The sequence below is a fragment of the Aethina tumida genome, chromosome 7, assembly GCF_024364675.1.
Source record: "Aethina tumida isolate Nest 87 chromosome 7, icAetTumi1.1, whole genome shotgun sequence".
Lineage (NCBI taxonomy): Eukaryota > Metazoa > Arthropoda > Insecta > Coleoptera > Nitidulidae > Aethina > Aethina tumida.
In genome coordinates this window covers 7,858,792-7,877,520 of record NC_065441.1, presented here as the reverse complement: position 1 = coordinate 7,877,520, position 18,729 = coordinate 7,858,792, and the positions used below count along the sequence as shown (strand labels likewise).

Genomic DNA, 18,729 nt, shown 5'->3' with positions numbered 1-18,729 from the left:
TTTATGCCGCATCCATGTTATTGGGCCGCTTCGCCGTAATGAATCCGCATTTGTTTTCCATTAGCTTTAATTAGGATTACTGTTTATAACAGAATAAACATTGGAATAATCACGTTAGGAAAGTTTGCTGGGTTGCATAATATCGTAAGGTAAATAATGAGTAAAGTTTACAGTAGCCGGTTTTGAATGGAACAAAGTTTGATTAATATTCGGTGTGCATTTCAACGGGACCACTGATTTAGAAAAAGTACTTAAGATCATGGAAACCGTCACTGAAATATTAAATTCGCTGCGTTTGGCCCCGGGAATATGGAGACCCCGGATTTAATCAAACATTTAACGTCGCCGTTCCCTTTTACACTTGTCCGGTTTTATTTTAGCTTGTACACAATTTTAGTTTTGTTGTCTTTTAATTGCCGCTCTTGAACTGAAATTTACTTGTTAATTAAAATTAACGAATATACAAATACACCTTCGGTAATGACATGAAGGTATACTGTTTGTGCCGCCTAATAAAATTATTTAATTAATTAATATAATAATGAAAATATATAGAGAAAATACGTAATAAACTTAAATAACATCACAAAACATTTTCAAATATTAAATTTTAACATTTATTAATTAACAAATTCTTTGAATAATAAATAATATATTTTTAATGTTTTTTATTATATTTAAATTTAACTTAAAAATTATATTAAAATAAATGAAACAATTTTATTATACTTAAAAATTGTGTTTGGTAACTTTTCTAGTTGTTAAGTGGGTTGATTTTAGTAATTAAATTATGTTAGTTTATAACAATTATAAAAGTAATTATATATTTGCTTATTTAAAACTTAACAACTGTTTAATTTTGTTCAATTAACTTATGAATTTTTTTATAGTAGTAAATGTAAATGTAAATAAAGATAACTTTAGACACTTAATAATTACAAAATTAATTTCGTAAGTATGTCTTTCATCAAAGGAAGAATTTTTTAAAAAATCATATTTTGAATAAAAGAATTGAAAAATCATATGACATATATAAAGTTTCAGTTTCAGTTTGTAAGTCTAAGGTGGTCGGGCTCAAAAGGGTTCAATTTTGACCTCATATGGTTTTATTTTTATATTTACAACTAAATTATTAATTAATTCACACATTTCAGATAAAATTTCCATTCGACAGATATTCAATCATACTAATAAAATAAATGGATTAAAAAGCATGTAACATGATGTTCCCGTAAATTTCGAATATGAGTATCTGTTTAACTGTCATTAAAATTTTTAAATTAAAAGCTACGAAATTAAATTTGAAATTTTAACGTGTTTAATCATAAAAAGTTAAATCTAATAAATGAAAATAATTCCTTTACCATAATTAGGTTTATGCTGTTTTTGTCCTGTAAAATATTCTAATACATTGGAACGTCGGTTTCCAGCAAAAATTGTTCAGATCATTATCTATGCAAGACTGAAATTATCGCAACAATGTTGAATATCCAGATCCCGCGATTAAAAAATCCGTATTTTAATTTGAACTCGAAACTCCGATTCCCTCGATAATCGTTCCCGGAGTCACGCCATCACACTTAAAGGCATTTTTTTTTTTTTCAGCCGTCAGACAAGGCCGAATTCATCAACAGCACGCCCGTTCGGACCCCCTTTCGTCGTCTTTTACACGAAATTATGATCTTGTGCCCGCAAAAAAAAATCGGAACGCGGTAATTATTCCTTTAAAATGCTTGCGAGAGTGAGGCGAAAGCGATATTTATAGATTGCCGGTAATCTCTACATATTTTCGTTAATTAAATACTACGGCATGTAATAATCCGCACCGAGATGTTTATTCACGGGATGCGCGGAATTTACGGAGAATTCCGGTAAACGAATTTTGTTCGCCGACCGCCCACGACTCATTGACGATTCGTGTTGAAGTTGTTTCGCTGACTGCGGCTTTGTTTAAATAATTTGACGGTGATGCGACGCCAAATGGGCCATTCGGGAATTTTTGATTTTTTTTTTTTTTAATTTCAAATCTGAAATGGGAATTTAGATGAGGTTTTAATGCGTCTGAAAGCAATTATTTTCTTGATGATTTTGGACTTGTATTAAAAAAAGGGGATTTCACACAGATTTGATAGAAACATTATAATTCATGTTTAAATACTGTTTTTAATTTATTATTTAGATATCAATGTTAAAAGATTACTCACTAATGTTTTTTAACAATACAATAATGTGATCTAAAGAATCTTAAGCATTAGAATGTTAAAGACTTTAATAAACCTAAATAATCCTGTTAGTTTAAGTGAAAAAAAGACTGTAAACCTTTTATAAAGATAAATATTGTAAACATAAAAAGGAAATAAAGTATCAAAAATATCTAAACTTCCTGAAGAGACTATAAAATCGAAACTACCTTTTATAAAGAGGCTTAACATTCTACAGAACATATGCAAGACATAAAGAGTAGAAAGAATCTAAAAAAGGAGTTTAAACAGACTGAAAAATCTAAATCTCATTCTTTTATAAATAATCTGAATTCTTTAAATATTGGAAGAATCTTAAAGATGAGTTTAAAAAATCCAAATTATCTAAATAGTAGTATGAAACATAAAGGAAATAAAAAATTAAAAGAACCTAAAATTAATTATTCTAAAGAATAAAATATAGAGAGGAAATGAATAATTTAAAAGAGGAGTCTAAAAATGTTAAAAAATATAAACAACCTCCTTCTATAAAAAATCTAAATCTAAAGTATCTAAAATAAAAATAAATAGATAAAATAATAAAGTAAAAATAAAGTATTTAAATATTCTAAGAAGAATCTAAGAATCTAAAAAAAGAGTCTAAACAAACTGAAAAATCTAAATCTCATTATTTTATAAATAATCTGAATTCTATAAATATTATAAAGAACAAAACATATAAAGGAAACAAAGAATTTTAAAGATGAGTTTAAAAAATATAAATTATCTAAATAGTATAAAACTTAAAGAAAGTAAAAAGTTAAAAAAACCTAAAATCGGACTCTAGAGAGGTTAAATTACCTCTTTGCATAAAGAACCTAAATTATTCAAATATTCTAAAGAATAAAATATAGAGAGGAAATGAAGAATTTAAAAGAGGAGTCTAAAAATGTTAAAAAATATAAACCACCTTCTTCTATAAAAAATCTAAATCTAAAGTATCTAAAATAAAAATAAATAGATAAAATAATAAAAGTAAAAATAAAATATTTAAATATTCTAAGAAGTATCTAAGAATCTAAAAAAGGAGTCTAAACAAACTGAAAAATCTAAATCTCTTTCTTTTATAAATAATCTGAATTCTATAAGTATTATAAAGAACAAAACATATAAAGGAAACAAAGAATTTTAAAGATGAGTTTAAAAAATCTAAATTATCTAAATAGTATAAAACATAAAGGAAGACCCTAAAATCGAACTCTAGAGAGATTAAATTACCTCTTTCCATAAAGAACCTAAATTATTCAAATATTCTAAAGAATAAAATATAGAGAGGAAATGAAGAATTTAAAAGAGGAGGAGTCTAAAAATATTAAAAAATATAAACCACCTCCTTCTATAAAAAATCTAAATCTAAAGTATCTAAAATAAAAATAAATAAATAGATAAAATAATAAAAGTAAAAATAAAGTATTTAAATATTCTAAGAAGAATAAAACATACAGGAGAGAGTTGAAAGAATTTAAGAGAGAAGTCTAAAGAGACTTCACTCCTTTTATAAAGAATCTAAATTACCTAGATATTCTAAACAATAAAATGTATAAAGAAGTCAGAAGAAGCAAAAAAAAAATCTCAACGCCTTCTCTTAACAAAAAATCTAAATCATCTATATATTCTAAAGACATAAAGGAAGAATCGAAAGAATATAAAAGAAGAGTCCAAAGATGTTAAAAATATTTACCACTTCCTTTTATAAAGAATCTAAAGTAACAAAATATTCTAGAAAACAATATTTAACCAATATAAAAACAAGAAAGCTTAAAAGAGTTAAAAAGTTAAACCAAAACTTTATTTTATCAATCTTTTAATTATATTCTAATAATAAATTTAGAAAGGAAATAAGGAAATTTTAGAGTAAATGTCCTTTATAAAGAATGTAGAAATATTACAGGATCCAAAACCAAAACAATCCTGCAAGAATTCAAAGGATCTGCAGTGTAAACCAAACAAAGAAAGAATAAAAAATAGTAAATATAAAATAAAAATGAAAAAATATAATAATATTTAATAAATAAAAAAAATATTTCTAAAAATTGCCGAAATAAAAAATTTTGATGATAAAAGAGACACAAAGATAATTTGAAAAGAAATAACTGTTTATCCATATAGATAAAAAATAAATAAAAAAATAGATTAAAAAATTAAATAATACAAAATAGTTTATAATGGATTGAAATATGTACAAATTAGTTTTGCATGTAAAAAATTAACATACATAATATAATATGCCAAATTAATACTAATATCTAAAAATTCAGGAGTGAAAAGAAGTATGTGTATTGGAATTAAATGTTAATATGAGTTTATCAAAATCTAACTGAAACTGAATAAAAATATGGAGAGTTCAAAAAAATAAAATTTATGTAAAGAATTTAATTAGCTTATTACATGTATGTATAAAATGTATGAAATTGAGCACTCAACCTACTCAATATGATATACCGCATTAGAGCGTGACATGTCTAAACATTATACACGAGACGTCATGCAGAAGCTATTGATGTCTGGTTTGTCTCGAACCCCCACGCACGATGCGGGTGAAACGGAGTTTCGGTCGCACACCAACGTTTTTCGTTGAATGCTGAGTACATCCGATACGAGGCAACAACGGGGCCTGTGCAACATTATGCAAACCGGAAGCCAAAGCAGAACCCCTTTAAACCCCGAATCCTCGTAGCGTGAGAAATTGTCTTACAGAATACGACGACATAGCTGTCATTGTTTTAAAACGTACTCAAGCATTGTGGGGATGTTTTAATTGATTATTTCACGTCTTCGCTTAATCACAATGGAACTAACGTGGAGGAAAAAATTGTTGATTAACCGACTCAAATGAATCATGTTTTTTTTTTTCCTGTTAAAAGGTTTCGACAGAAAATGGCAACAACGATATTTAAACAATTATAAAAAGTTAATAAATAATTTGTCATATTTTTCTTAATTAATTGATCTCTAAATGGATTTTTTTTTATTTATTTCTCTTCCTTCTCTTCTGAAATCCTTTTAATGTACTTATTATTAATAGGACTACCTAAATTAACGTTTTTTAATTAACTACATTAAATGATGAAGTCATGATTTCTCAAATATAGCATAAGTTTTGAGACTATGTGGAGAATAAAAATGTTAAATATCAAATTTACCCACGAAAATGCCAATAATTCCCATCATGCCATAAATGAATTGTCTTATTTTTCATAAGTTCCACCAAGAAGGTTACATTCTTTGTACCATGCAGGTTGATCATTGGCGAAACGATGCCTGTGTGGAATTAACGGGCAAGCATTACATCAAAACAGGAGTATTAAATGTCCCTGGCTGAATAGAAACATAATACGACGACGTCTTGCAAAATCTCCTAACGGTATCAAATTCGGCATTGTAACAGTTTCCAGTTAACAGGTGGCATAAGCTTCTTTCACGTCGATGCCGGACGAGGGGATTAGTATAACTAAATGTTTGGTTTCCTTTGGGGGATGTTTTAACGTGCACGAATTAATTGGACATACGAAGTTTTAATTTCAATTGCAATCGTTAATTAACCTAGTTAGTCCTTTGTGTTAATTTCTCAAAGAGCGGGACGTTTATTTTTACAGTCGTGACTTTTGAAAGGGGTTGTTAGCCGGACGATAATTTAAAGCACTCTCTTTTGGCCCCGTTTCAAACTTTCAAGCACTTTTCGTGTCGGAACCGAGTGCAATGAAGCTGTTAATATCGATTATTTCACATCTTAGACTTTAAAAGCGCTGACAAAATTGTGATTTATTCAGAAAACCGGTTACAGGACTCACGTAAACCGTAACAAGTGTTTCCCTGGCAGATGTGTAGCATGAAAAAGTAATAAAAGTTTTTACGGTTTATTTGTTTCGATTGTTTCTAACTGCAGCGAACTGTAATTTTCCTTCTCAATGCAACAGAACGGAATAATGCAATTGTGGAGTTTTAAAATATATCCGAGCACGTTCAGGCACTGTTTGATTGCAGGTATGGCAAACAATGGTTTGGATTTCTTGCGTATTTTCTCTGTAAGTAAATAAAATAATGGGGGAAATGGGTGATGCCTGGAAAAAAATATCAGTATACGTGAATTTAATACGGTCTAATGGGATTTGATGAGGATTAATTGAGTACATACTAATAATGGAATGTAAAAAATCTTCATTATAAATTTTTAAATATTAATGTGTCCTATTTAGTTATTGTTCCTTATTCTCTCAACAAAATGAATATGAGAGGTACCATTAATTGTAATTATTAATTAATAAATAAAAAATTGAAATTTCAAATTTAAATATTTACATCTGTAATAGCTGAACAATGTTGATTAACTCATAGAGTACACTGAAAAATAAATTTATAAACACAATGGTATCCGAACAATAAATTCCAATAGAATGAATGATAAACAAATTTTGTTGATTGATTTTATGTTGCATAAAACTACGTAAAAAAATAAATTAATCAGTATTGTTATGTTCGAACATTAAATTAAAATAGAATAAACATATTTATTTTCTCTGTGAACTTTGTATTAATTGCTTTAGAAAACTCAGTAATTATTTGTCAGTTTACATTGTGCATCTTTTGAAACGTATAATAATTTGAATTATTTTAAAAATCAAAATACCAATGACATTGACCCAAAATTAGTGAACGAGTAAATTCTTGAGCCATAGCTCGCCATTATTCTCTATTAGCACTAGCAAGCCTCAAAATTTGTTTTTGAAGACTTTGTCCCATGTATGTTCAATTGGATTGAAGTCTGATGAATTTATGTCTCGCACGGTGAGGTCGGGCATTGTCATCTACAAAGACGAAATCTGGTCCAAATTCTTGAGGAACAATAGTTTAATATGTCTCTAAAGAAGGACTACTCCACGACAGAACTACGTCTAAAAAGAAATGTTGGGGCCGTGACTTCTCTCACCACGTTCACCCTATGCTCCCTTTTTAAGGGAGGGTATCGAAAAGATCTTCTGACTCTAAGACCAGCTCTATGCAACCACTTCTTATGTCAGATAGACTTGCAGTGATTCCAACGTCTGCACGAAGCCTGGAGTAGAGAATGTAACTCGTTGTCGATAACGATTCCAAGTCTTACTTACTAAACTTTATGAAACATCATACTTTTGGGTTATTTGTTGTTGACTCAGATTGCCATGTTCCAAATTATTCAGAAAAAAGTCTTCTTTGAAGCATTTTGCGGTGCTAAACAACAGATTAGTTAATAATGAACTGAATAAAGGGTGTTCAAATCCTCAAAATGCGTTTTTCGATAATAAAAATTTTACAAGAAATGGAGTTATCTACTTTTTATGCTTATTAGATATATAAAAAGTAAAATGGTGGCGATCTAGTGAGGAAAATATTCAAATAATATTACCGGTTAAAATAAAAAATATTTTTAAATCAATTTAATCAAGGAATTATTCAGTTTAAAAGAGTCACAGTTTATTTAAAAAGTTGATAGGGTACCATAGTTTCAAAATTTCAATCAAATTTAAAGGGATTGAAATTGATAATGATTTTGAAGATGTTGCAAATTGAATCTAGTATGAATTTTGTTCCAGTTCATCGGAGCTGAGCTCTAATCCAGGCTTACGGCATTAACAAATTAAACATTTCCCACACTTTCCTGTCCTGTTAGGTCAATATTGGTTTACTCGATGGTTATGTTGACATTATTTCTAACAGCTTTATAACAACTAATAAACATGGGCTGTTGCCACGCTAATGGAAATAGGGGGTGGGAAGTACCTGCATTAATTAATTAAATTCTGGATGTATTGAGCTATTAATGGATATTTTCAGTAAACCAGAGAAGATTGATACGTTTACTTCCATCCACCGTCATGTGTTTACGGATTAGTCCATAATATTTAATGAAAAACCTATTATTGCATGATACACATTTCCTGTAAAATTATAACGTGCTAGATAAATAATATTTCGCATTACCAGCGGTTATGCAATAACGACACGCTGTGTTTTTTGTTTGTATCTTAGAAAGGTAAAGAGATCGTCTCCAGTCATCGTCTTTGCAAATCACTGATGGCTCTTTTTGTGCGCCATTCACAATCCAACATCTGGCTGTCATATGGGACAATAATGAAGACAATTTATGGTACTTAATAGAATTTGCCCGCCGTGCAGGTTACTTACATTAAATAACGCCGGCATATGAATAAAGAAATGCAGACGCAGTGGAATATCGGCTCAAGAATTTTCAATGGAAATCTTTGGTATGACAATATAAACAGAGGTATATTTCAACGATACGTAGTTTATGTAACATAAACATAAAATTGTTGAAATTGTCAGCACAGTTAACTTTATATTACCGACGATAACATATTATTAATGTATTTGAATATTTCAGTGCTCAAATTATTATAATTTGAAAATTGCTTTATTGATTATTGCATGATATATTAGTATAATTTATTTACAGTCATCAGCAGAATGGCATTACCACCCTAAGGTCGAGTTTCGTTTGCGACCTGAACAAGCGGGCTCGCATAAATTATCCCAAAATTTACATTTATTTGTATTTTAGTAGGTAAGTAACATTTTGTGTGACCATCTTAACGCAATAATTGTAGAATACTTCTGTAAATTTAAAGTTTTTGGAGTAGATGTATAATTATATTATTATAAATTTATTATTTATAAATTTACATCGTATGATTTACAATATATTTTGTGCATTTATTTTTGATATTAATAGATGAAATAAAATAACTAAATATAAAGCAAAATATAGTTATTTATTATATAGTTTTATTAAATAAATATATTAATAATATAAATAAAATTAAAAACGTGTGTAGCCGCCATCAGCGGCTATTACGGCTTCAAAACGATCCCTCATTGAATTAACAATATTGTGACAATAGTTCCGTCTTCGCAAACCTTCCCATATGTGGAGGCAATGCTGATACAGGTCTCCAGGCGTTCGTTCATTGTGGTTCTCCCACATCTGCATCATGAGCCCCCAAAGGTTTTCGATTGGGTTAAGATCCGGTGACCTAGGAGGCCATGGTATTCTGTTTATCTCTCTGTGGGCCGCAAACCACTCTCTCACAATACGAGCTCGATGAATGGGGCAATTGTCGTCAACAAAATTAATTACCTCCATATCATCGGCCGGGTAAAGTGTACGAACGGACGGCAACATAACGTTATTAAGAACGTTATAATAATGACCAGAATTTGCTCTGGATGGCAGAACAATCAGTTCGCCTGGACCTGCATGGGTTATACGATTTTCTGTTGAATAATTTCGGATCCACCGTCTAACAGTGATTCTCTAAAAATTGTTGAGTTATATATATATTAAATATGAAACGATATAATTGGAAGTATCTGATGATCATTATACATGTTATATTCCTATTCTCTTAATAAAGTTTTGTATATATTTTACTTACCGAAATACTAAGTTCTCGAGCTATTTGAGATATATTATATCCTTCATCACTGAGGAATATAATTCTCATACGTGTCTCATCATCTATATTTCTTTGCATTTTAGGATTTGTGGTGAAGCTCGTGTTAAAGAAAACTCTGAACTATGATATATTTTTGTAGATGGTTTAGGTATTTATACATATTGGATTAAATTTTAATACCTGTCGCCATCGTTTTATAGTTAATTTGATGTCAATTCTGAGTATTGCGTTCAAAAATTTTTGCGAAAAATTCTTATCATAATTCATTTTCGGAATCGGTCAGTCTGAGTTATGTTCCTACTATTCAGATACTCAATTACGAATGGCAGTAGTGGTTACTAATATAACGTAAAGCGTAAAAAAGTAGCCGCTATATAATTAGAAGGAGTCGTTTTATTCAATTCCCTGAATAGAGTGAAATCATGACCAATGACCGCATAATAATTTATTATCCCAATTGCTTACAACTAAAAAGTAACAATAGTATTTGAATTCTCAAAAAAGCGAAATAATTTTATACATTTTTATTAGTTTTTATAAATAGGGCTATTTTATTTAATTTATGCCTACCTGAGATAATAATTTGCAAAAACTAAGTTTTTTCAAGATTAAAGAAATATTTCTAAAAATATGAAATACTTATTATATAATCGACAGAAGTAAATATTTTGACCTGGTACCATTGACCCTTTGTTACGTCTACCTGGGTTTTATGGTTATTTTTTTTGGGGTTCTGGGCGGGGCTTAGCGAGAGCGGGTCGCAAGCGATTTTGTTTGGAAAGTGGTAATGCCATTCTGCTTATGACTGTACGTTTACATACGTAAGTATTGATTTTCAGATTTTTAATAATAATATATTATTTGAAACCTTCAGTTTTAATGGTTTCAGTTAACTTACTCTAAATTTGAAACATGTTGATCCAGATTGGAATTTGGTTAATCACAACACTGAAAAATATACAAGGTGTAAAATGGGTGGTCAAAATTTGGGAGCAGTTAGACCACGTGCAATGATGAAGAAAATCTAAATAAAACTAACTAAAAGTTTTTTTGTTGAAAAAAATACAGTGGCTCAACTTTAAGTTTCAAAAATTGTTAAGCCTCATATTTTTGTAACTGGTTTAATTTCGGTTTGTAACATTCTGCGATATGTTTACAATTCAGTGAGATGTACAGTCGGCTGCAGAATGGCATTACCACTTTGGAAACAAAATCCTATGAGACCCGCAATCGATAAGCTCCGCCCAGTACACCAAAAAGAGGTATACAAGGGACAGATATAGTAAAAAAAGGATGAATACTAATTGCGGTAAGTTATAAAATTTAAATGAGGGGCCACCGAAATTTGGAAAATATCCTTAAAATTGGATATGTCGAACGAAATATTTACTATTAGTACTAGTTAGTAATCGTTAGCATTTTTAAACAAAATTAATGAAAATTTTGTACACTTCACATTTTGGTGTCGTCGTGTTCGAATCAATCTAATCATAATGAAATGAAATGAAAACATAAGTAGAAACGGAGAAAATTTTAAATAATCCAGTGAAATCTATTAGAATCGATATATAAAATATAAGAATGTGGATACAGATATCTATTTTTCTTAAAATTTAAAAATTGTAATAATAATTGGGATTAAATATTATATACAATTATATATTAATTAAAACAAAAACTACCTAATTTTTTGAGGCTCTGGCCGAAATAATTCTATTGATGTAATTCAATTATACCGACACAACACTTATTTGTCTAATGGTTTAAAAAACTGTTTTTTTTATTTTATTGTATATTATATTTCGTTTTGTTACTATAAAAATATGTCTTTAATAATTAAAATTTTATATATTTCAAATTTAGGAAAAGAATATTGCTTTAACTAAATCACAAATATTAAAATAATTTGAATTTATTTTAATTTAATAATTTGTAGAACATTATACAATAATATTAATTTTGGATATTAACTAAAGCAGTGACAGATCAGTATTTGTTAATTTTAGTAGAATTGAAAAAAATCACTATTATTAGAAATGTGAAATAAATAAAATAAGAGTAATAGTTACTTTTTCATTCGATTTTATAATATTTGTATTTATTTAGAAATGTTACAAGTGTACAACCCAAATTATGGGGTTACTTCACCTTACAAGATGTTTACTTTAAAAATATTTATGTAAATTCATTGAATTTTTGGGGTTAATTTATGGTATAGCACAGCCCACCAAGACAACGAATTTGTTGTTTCACTTGTACAAGTATATTATTGCTTCTCTCTCACATATTCAGACCGCAAACGAAACTGGACCTTAGGGTGGTAATCTCATTCTGCAGCCGACTGTACTATTTCCATATTGTCACAGTGACGTACAGAAGGTACCTTCTGGCATGTTCTCCCTTTTTTCTCGCTTTGTATTATACGCTGTTGAATATTTTTCCAAATTATTAAGTGTTTCATATTCTTTGCACAGTTTGGAGAAAAAGGTACTCTTGATTAATTTTGATTATCACAGTCGTATTTGAAATATTTCAAATTTAATGTTCAGTTTAATTTTCACTGAACTATCTTAAAAACGACCGTGACTATAACTATGAATTAGTACCTTTTTTCTTCTAAATTGTGTAAACAATATGAAGTTAAATAATTTAAGAAAATATTCAGTTGAGAGGAAAATAGGGTGAGAAAAAAGGAGCATCCCCCACGATCTGCTTCTTACTTTATTATAATTTAGATTATAATTTCTAGATTTTTTGTAAATAGGTAGGTTAGGTTAGAGTCTTGGTAATTTCAATGAATTTTGAGAGTCTCCTCGTCTTCACCTACTTCATATTTTTGAAAATACAATCAACATCTTGATCTTTTCGTTAGTATTTTACATGGCTTTTAAATGTTTTAAATGGCTTGGTAATCACAGTAAACTTTAAGTGTTAATTAATACTCTTAATGTACTTCATAAGTTTTATTGTTAACAACATCTATATTCGAGTACGAATGAGTAATTTCCACAGTTTTGATTAACTCTTAATTTCAAAACCGCAGTTAATACAAAAATTCATGTTATCACACACATAAACCTGTCTTATAACAGAAATCGAAGAAACAAATTAACCTCAGAATCCCATACATTTGCATGTGGCATTTCCTTCAAAAACCATAATTTCATTATCGAACCGCGATCCAATATCCGGCCGCGTCCCAACAAAAAACCACAACACTGGGGTTCAGGGCCGCACCGGGGGCCCCTCTCCGCCACATCCAAGCCGAGAACCCCGAGAACGATCGCGGTCCTGAATGAAAACGTTCTGGTCCGCGGGGCAAGGCCGGGGTGTGGGGGCGTGCCCCAAGGAACTGAACGCCGAGAGAAGTGAACTCTGATCGAAGAACGGCCGCGCGCTGTTCTTCCATCCGCACCGTTGTCCCGATCGGACGCCACTCGATTTTTCTGAAACGTGCGCGCCTCATGGTACCCGCGGTACTCGTACGCGGTGGCTCTGTTTGTTGTTGTTTCTTGTTTGGACGTTGTTTGGTGTGCGAGATGTGTATCGGTGATGCTGTTGATGTAATTGGATGTAATGGTTTCTGGTGTGAGCACTTGATCGATGTGTGATGTGAGACATGCCCCTGTTATGAGTTTGTGACTTGCCATTTAGGAGTTTGTTTATCTCAAGGTATGGTATTTCATAATTATTTGAAAAATTTTGTTTTTTTTTAATAGTTCCAGTGACAAGTGAGACATGTCTCTGATAAGAATTTGTAACCTTCCAATTTGTTTATCGTTAGTCTTCAGCTCACCTTTCTTTAGCATCTCATTTTCAAAAAAATGAGTTCTGAGATAAAGATTTAAACTTTGGGCTACAGTTAAATCAATAACAATCACTACAAAAATTTGTAATAATTGAAAAAGATCTTAAATCTCTTCAAATCCATAAACATCATTTCATAATCAAATTAATATAGTAGATTGAGTTAGATAAATATAACCACCTCATAAACAAATCTATCATAGTTAAGCCTCTTCATTTAATATAAGAGTGATAAAAAATATGGTAATAGAGAAAATAGTTGAACTAATTGAATAAATTACTTTACTTAATGTGTGAACAAAATAGAAACAAACAGCAAATAATTGTATTTCTTGGTAACCAACAATTAAATACTTTGCAGTTAATAGAGGATGGGAATGGTTAATCTTTGTGTTACTCGTACATTTCTCAAAGGTCAACATTTTGCAGAGCATGATTGTTGATTAGTGATCACAGAACCACCGAGCTGGAAACAAAGCGGAGGTTGTAAATTCAAGAAAAAGTTGTTTGTTTCTTTTACTGTAGAAAAAATTGGTTTAAACGTATAATTATCGAAATTTCTTTGCGTGTCTAATATATTGTGGTGATCCTTGATATTTGAATAAAACCACACTTTGGTTACTCTCATAAATCACGTGATGGAATTTTAAGTGTCGGAAATTAATTTTAATTCACGTGATGGCATGTCAACCGTTTGTTTGGGATGTGTTGAAAGTTTTAATCAAATCACTCCGGATATGATACGAAACGAGACGATATTAAATAAGTGCAACTAGGATTGATGAGCTTGAATTGGCATCGAACAGTTTAGTGGATTTGACATATTATGACTGAACTACGGTTCATTTTAAAACGAAAACAATGCGGTCATATCTTGATATTGATACAATAGACACCGTAGAACATATGGCGTTTTTGCCTGTATTCAGTATTGTGTGTGATTTATTAAAATTACAACTCGGGTTCTAATCTGCAGCGGTTTTATTAATGTCCAACATATGCCCATGTACTGAAGCAAAAAACTCAGTGTAGTACTACTATATGAACACACAATGTAATCAGAGGATTTAAATTTTTTTGTTTGAAAGTTTAGGCATTTGCTTGAGGATTAAACCGAAAATATCTGATTAAAAGGAATTAAATTAAAACCATATTGATTGGCCACAATAATAGCAATAATCCGTTACAGACTGACATGTATGACCCAATTGCAAGATAATTTTATTTATTGTAATCTACCATAATATATAATTATAAATTAGATGGTAATTAAACCATAAAATATTTAATTCAAAGGTATACAGTTAAGTAACTGAACAAGGATAATTTTCACAATAAGTAGTGTAGATAATTTTTTCAGGTTCTAATAATTAACAAATAATAGTAATTACAATTGTTTTAAATCGTACGATTTAGAAAATACCTGCACAATATATCCAGTATATTATTTATAAGAGCTGTTAGTTTTATGAATGAAATAAACTAAAATTATAAACACCATTCATAAAATTTTGAATTAGTAAATATTCAACTTATTAATTCGGGAGAATGGCAAATACTTTTAAATTCTATTCAATTCTGTTCGAAACTTTATTAAAAACTTTTTTCATTAATTTTTTATTATGATATCCCATCAAGTATTTATTTTTGACAAGTTCAGAAACATAAATTTGACATTGATAAATATGGATAGTAGTAAGTTAAAGACTTGCTAAAATATATTTTTCTTCCAACAAAGTAAATTGAGAGAAATAAAAGCAGCTTTGACAATGATGTAGCTTTTTTCCAATGCAACCTGATACTATGTAAGCACATGACAGATGTTAATTCTTGTTTCTGGGTTAGCACATTTTTTTGTATTTACTTTATGCCTCAGACAATATCTTCTCACAGTTGAGTGAATTAGTACAATCACTTGATGGTACTATTACACAATTAAATAATAAGTAATTTTTTATAGCAATTTACATAGTTAATATAATAAGCATAACAGCAAGAATTATCTCCATCTCGTGTCGCCCATATTTTCGATTTTGAATAGGCAAATTTATGAAAATCAACAACCGCATTTTCATGTAAAACAAATTGAGTATAAATGATGCAATTATGTGCGTCGTAATTGGTCTTGAAACATCGAGGATGTCGCATACAAATTATATTAAAATGCACGCTGACCAAAAGTGAATTTTCATCCTTCCTTGCGTCAGTCATTCAATTAGAAGAAGAGATTTGCAATTCAAATCTCCGGACAAATGCCAATTAAGTAATTTAACTTAAAATTTTTGATAAACTGCTCCCAAATATGATAAAATTATTTTTTTATTAATATATGAAAAAGTAAATAATCAGATTATGAATTTAATGAAATAGTAGAAGAAGTTATTATGTAACAAATATTCGTTTGGAAACTTTTTTCTTCAGACATGATGTCTCTTAATATGTTATATTATTTTGAATTAATAAAAATTGAACTGTAAGTTAAAGACTTGCTAGGGTAGATTTTTTTTCCCACAAAGTAAATTAAAAATAATAAATAGAGCTTTGACTAAATTGTAGCTTTTTTCGCTGCAACTTATCACTTTGTCAATCCATGTCCGATGTTAATACTTGTTTCTCGATTAGCACAGTTACTCTATGATCAGAACAATTGATTAGATCTTACAAATATTGAATGGCACCACCACACAATCAAATGGTAATTTTTATAGCAAACAAATGTTACAATGTAAAGAAGAATTGTTAAGGCTTCAACTTGTACTTTTTACAAATGGACCACAGCGTTTACATGTAAATCAAAGTGGATAGAAATAATCCTATTATAAGTGTCGTTAGTGGTGTTCAGACATCGAGTCCAGGCATGTCACATACAAATTAAACTAAAATGCACACTGACCAAAAGCGAATTATAATCCTTCTGTGCGTCAGTCATTTAATTGGGCGTAGACATTTACAATTCAAATCCTCTGACTAATGCCAATTATGCATAACGGTTAGGAGAAACCCTTTTCCGACATTTATTCCTTGGAACTTGGTTCTATGTGTGCAATGTCACATGTATTTCACTGGAAAAGTGTATAACTTAATTTCGATAGCCGGTTCCATTCCTATTGATTTTAAACGACTTTATCATCTGCAACTGTGATGTAGCTTGTTTCATATGTAAATCTGGTTTTTGCGTCTTCCCATGTGCAACCCGCAGGCCAAGGAAGTTGGTACCTGTTTACATCCGGTTGTTGATCTTTTATTTTCGCAGCGACGTCACGGGAAGTAAATAAAAGTGTACGTCTTACTGTAACCATTGTTTACAGGTTTACGAGAAACAGTGTAAACTTTTATTAATTACTGTTATTAATTGTTACGTTGCTTTCGTGAGATGCACACTTCCTCTTTATTTCTCCTAGTTGATATTATGTGGTAATAGTTACATGGTAAATTAATTAAATTTTAACAAAAATAATATTGATTCAGAGATGGAAATTTTATTCACAATTATCATGAAATGTCTTGTAATTATTACTACTAATAAAACATGTAAGACTATTGTAATAACAGTTATTTGACAGTAGCGTTACTCAAGTTTTTGCACTTAATGATAATTTTATGATAAAATATTAGCAGTGCTTAAAATTTAATACTCTTACGGTAAGTCAATTTTAAACAAGCCGTTAACATGTTTTAATCATGTAATATTTATTGTAACCAGATTAATTATGTGCAACTGTTTGTTTTAATTATAATATTTATCTTGTTATTTGTTTTAAATATATAATTTACATATTATTCTAATAAGCATAATTGTTTAATATTTAATAAATTTAATTTAATGAGTGTTTACATCTCGAATGTTTACTACAAGGGGGCTAATTTAGTTTAAATTTTTTTAACTGTTTTTCTAATATATAATATAGATAATTCAGTTTGTAGTAGTATTAATTGATATGGCTCAAAATAAAAATAGTTAATTGTTAGAATATAATTAATTAATATGATTATCAATAATTCTAACCATAAATAATGATATGGTTGTCATAAAAAATAATATTTTGAAGATAAGAGATTTGACATTAAAAAGTTCCAAGCTTTTAATATTATTGAAACATTATACCAAAAAAAAAAGAAACATAATTGTTCCGACGATGGATAAAAAGAATTTTTTTAACAGCTTCAACAGCGTGAAAACAAAATGTATAAAATATTTTTAGCGGCGACAACAGATCTTTTTTGCTACTAAATTTTATTCATAAACTTTTTTGTAGCTTTTACAGTAAACCAGAAAGAAGTTTCGAAAAATTTTATACATTTTCATGTCTTTCTTTGTACCGCACAAAATTGATTAATTGAAATTTTATTTCATGATAACTATTTTTATTGTTATTAGAATATATTTTAATGTTTTTCTTTGCATTTATTGACGAATTAAAGTATATTACAAATTAGTTTCTTGCACGCATATAATTTTATAAAAAACTGCGGTGCAAGTAAACAGTGCATCACGTTATCCTAATGTTTAAAATGTAAATTTTTAAAATTAAGATTTTGATAATGTTGCTCACTCACGCCATCATCCTCCGTACGTTTTTCCTTCGTGTGTGCTTTCGACACAGCCGTGCGATTAATTAACACGAAACCGAAATTGTTGGAAAACCATTACTCAGACGTTTCCAATTAAAACCGGGCAACAATAAAATCACTTAAAATCCAACCCCCGACAATGTTTGCACGCGGCGAAAAGCGGAAATTTAAAAAGGAAGTTATCCGTCAGGTAAGCTGAAGGTTCTTGAGGAAAAAGCAATTATTAATTTCTTACTTACGCATCAATTCATTTTCACGGCATGATAATTAAGAGCGTTTGGAGCGAAAAAGGGCCGCTACAAGCTGGCACTGAGGAGAAGTCGGCTAATAAATGTTTCAGCACTTATTTCAACTTTTAACGAGGCCAGTGCAATGGTAATTGATCAAAGGAAACATCCAGACGAACGTAAGAAAAATTTATTCAAATAATTGGTTTTATTGAGGTGTCGATGGCTGACTTAATGACTTATGATAGTCCTGTTTTTATGTTGTAATTTATGTTAATTTATTACTGAATAATTTTTTGTACAATAAATTGTGTCGATGCAACCTAACAAATTATCATCTATATAAGGTTTTTCATTAGAATCATTGAACTGAATTAATTACAATTAACTGTAAACAGGTGCTTATAACTGTGTAACTAGCAACAATTGTAT

The 18,729-nt window shown here is 29.6% G+C and overlaps 1 protein-coding gene across 1 annotated transcript in view; it reads left to right on the top strand.

Moving 5' to 3' along the window:
* Positions 1-13,099: 13,099 nt before the first annotated feature.
* The window catches only part of LOC109595245 (uncharacterized), a 54,573-nt gene continuing 48,943 nt past the window's right edge, over positions 13,100-18,729 (top strand). The window contains exon 1 of the mRNA XM_049969490.1: positions 13,100-13,363. The gene's annotated coding sequence lies outside the window, so the exon portion shown is untranslated. The remainder of the gene's footprint in view (positions 13,364-18,729) is intronic.